Consider the following 3655-nt stretch of genomic DNA (forward strand, 5'->3'; position numbering starts at 1 on the left):
CTATAAAACCATTTTTACCCTTAATAAAAACCATACCCAATCATCATGAATAATAAAATTAGCATTATCCTTAATAACATCTATTCATGTAGCATATCCCTTTCCATCTCAACATTTAACTATTCACATATTTCATCAAGATCTACTAAATTTATTTCTCAAATTTTCATTTGCCCCAACCTTTATGCATCTAAATATTCCCTAACCTCCTTTCCTTTATCCATTCAAATATCTTTCATCCATTTTTTATTCCTAAAGAGCTAGCTCCACTTTTACAAGATTACCCAATTCTATCAACCTATCTTCATTCTCAAGGAGCCATCCCTAGCCCACTTTCTATCTCACCAAGAATCTCTAATTATCTTCTTTGAGGCTATATAACTTCTCTTACTCACAAGTCCATCTCCAAAAAGAGTGAAATATAGAAATTCAAAATCTTATTCTACATGTTAGCCTAACACCATTATGCTTTTGCCAATCTCCATCATTCATCTTACATCAAAAGTTAACCAATTAATTTATTAGACCATATTTTATCTAATGAGTAAGTAGATAGTTATATCCTTTAAATTATAATAATTATCCTTCACCAATGAATCAATTAATAATTAATTATGTATATGGGTAAGTGCAAGGCAATGGGTCACAAATTGGCAGAAGTCCGTGCGTTGGAAAACACGCTCTTAGAAACAAGGGCCCATTTTTGCTTCGGGCCCTCGAGGCAAAAAGTAATAGGGGCCCGAGGAAAAACTAAACGGTCCCCCATTTTGTTCTCAAATGGGGGGCTTGCTTGAAAATGAAACGGGGGCCCGTTTTTAAAAAATGAGCCCCCATTTCTAAATCCAATTTTACCCTTTTTTTTCGGGTGCATTTTGTCATTTTCACCTATAATAGAAGTGAGAAAAGGAGATAAAAAATGGCCCCCCATGTTGTGGACTCCATTTTAAGCCTCAACCACTACCCCAGGTACACATTCAATCAGCTATTTTCACATTTTTTAATTTTCTTGTATATTTTTCGTGTTTTTTTAGTATTATTAAAGTTTTTTGGGTATTATTTAAGTTTTTTTTTAAACTAGCCTATAAGTAAATTTGTTTATACATTTGTAAATTCTTAATTTTGATCTGAATTATTAGTCAACAGTTAACCCTAAACCCTAAACCAAAATCAACAAATTTACAAATCAAAACCAAATCTAGATAGTTAACAAAACAAAATATAAAATTTATAAGATACAAGATATCTCAGAAACATCAAAACCAAAACCAAATCGAAACAAAACCGAAAGTAAATGGAAATCAAAACCAAAACCAAATAGAAACAAAATTGAAACTAAATGGAATTCAAAACTAAAAGCAAATCAAAACCAAACTGAAACTAAATTGATGTATCAAAACCAAAACCAAAACGAAATATCATGGCATGTGTCATGGCATAATAGGTCCTAGCATAATAGGACCAATTATGGACTTATTATGGCATGTCATTGTTAGGTCCCAGGGACAACTGAGAGGGGGGGGTGAATCAGTTGTCCAACAAATTCAAACCAAAAACAACTTAACCAACTTTAATGCTTGATACCGGTAAACCAATCTTTTATGCCATTAGATAGTTTTATCAGTTAATTACAATATCGGTAAAGATTAAAGCATGAAATAGAAAGACAATAACATCCACAACACATAACACCAATATTTGTACATGGAAACCCTATAAGGGGAAAAACCACAGTGGGAAACCTTACCCACAATCAAATGATACTACTACAGATAGTATGTTTATACAAATGGGGTGTGGACATGCAGAAAGGCCAAACACCTAGAGCTCACTGCTCAAACACAAATAGGAGTCACACTGACTACAATTGGATGGTTAAAACCAATAAGGATGTACTGCTCAAATTAGCATCTTACTATGCTGGATTTAGTATAGGTGTGGTTCTGATAGTCTTCACAAAAGCACTCCTTCAACCTTCAAATGATAACTATGTGTATAACTCTGCTTATTCTCACATATACCTTCACACAATTCTTTTTCGCATTCCTTCCCTAATCTTACAAATAAGATCTTATATTTATATCATAACCTAAGACCAATTTTAGTAGGTCAGCTCTAAAAGATATTACAATAAAATCAATTTACAAATAAAACAATGTCTGATACAATAACCAATTCAACATGTTGGCTCAATGCAATTACAAAATTAATAAATCCTCTCCATAATGTGTCATGTTGATCTGGAATAGATAAGCTTGTCGGTGCTTATTCTGGACCTATTTGTCGGTAACAGTAAATATGCAAATACGAAAGTGCCAATGAACAAATCTCCAAGACAAAGTGTCCAAACGATGTCTTCAACATAACCAGGTGTTTTTCATATCATTCCAAGTGCCAGTGAACATTATATCCTGCCGGTGTACCAGATATCAGTGACTATGCATAAGTCACTTGCTTGCCGGTGAACATTTCCAATTCTTCAAAGTGCCAGAGTTGATAAGTGTTAGTAGGTGTTGACATCAATGACAAAACCATACCAAAATACCAACAATCTCCCCCTTTGGCATTGATGGCAACACAAGATGGAAAAACCATCAAAGTGCCAAAACAGAAATGCCAAATACCAAAAACAAACAATCTTCCAAAAAGAGATCATAACCAGAAATCAAAATTCAGATATAAACAATCTCTCCCCCTGAGAGTGACATGTGTCTTTCTTGTGTTTTTCCATACCAATCTCTCCCCATTTGACATCAAATGCTGAAGAAATATAAAAACCATTTTTCAAATACAAAATACCAACCAATTCACTATACCAACTACTCCCTCTGAGAAGTAGCTTTCTCATCAAAGCTGGAATAAAAGATTTCTCTGTTAATTTTGTTGGTTGATGACAAACATCAACTATCTAAGTCTCTACTAGTGGGGGTATGACCCGAAGCTGATCTCTGAGATATTCAAAGGTCTCCTTAGGAAGAGGTTTAGTGAAAATATCTGCAATCTGCTCTTTAGTATTCACATAAACCAGTTTTATTTCTTTTGCTTCAACATTTTCCCTTAGAAAATTCAGTTTGATAGAAACATGTTTGGTTTTAGAATGTAATACCGGATTCTTAGATATATCAATTGCTACAGTGTTATCACAATAGATAGTAATAGGTTCCTTGCATTTTACCTTTATATCCTTCAACATTTGCTTAAGCCATAGTACCTGTGTACAGTTAGTTGCTGCTGCAACATATTCTGATTTTGCTATTGATAAAGATGTACAACTTTGTTTCTTACTCAACCAAAAAATTAATCTGCTGCCAAGAAAAAATGCTCCTCCAGTGGTGCTTTTTATATTATCCACATCTCCTGCCCAATTTGCATCTGTGTATGCACATAATTCAAAGTTTTCATCTCTAGGATACCATAATCCAAGATTTGTAGTGCCTTGTAAGTACCGGAAAATTCTTTTTACTGTTGATTCATGATTTTCTCTAGGATTACTCTGAAATCTTGAAACAATACATACTGCATTTATAATATCAGGTGTTGTTTGTGTCAAATATAGTAGGCCTCCTATCATAGATTTGTACCTAGTCAAATTAACAGGTGTAGATTCATCTCTTAGTGATAATTTGTCATTTGTAGTCATAGGTGTGCTTACCGGTTT

The sequence above is a fragment of the Cryptomeria japonica genome, chromosome 4 (assembly GCF_030272615.1).
Source record: "Cryptomeria japonica chromosome 4, Sugi_1.0, whole genome shotgun sequence".
NCBI classification, from domain to species: domain Eukaryota; kingdom Viridiplantae; phylum Streptophyta; class Pinopsida; order Cupressales; family Cupressaceae; genus Cryptomeria; species Cryptomeria japonica.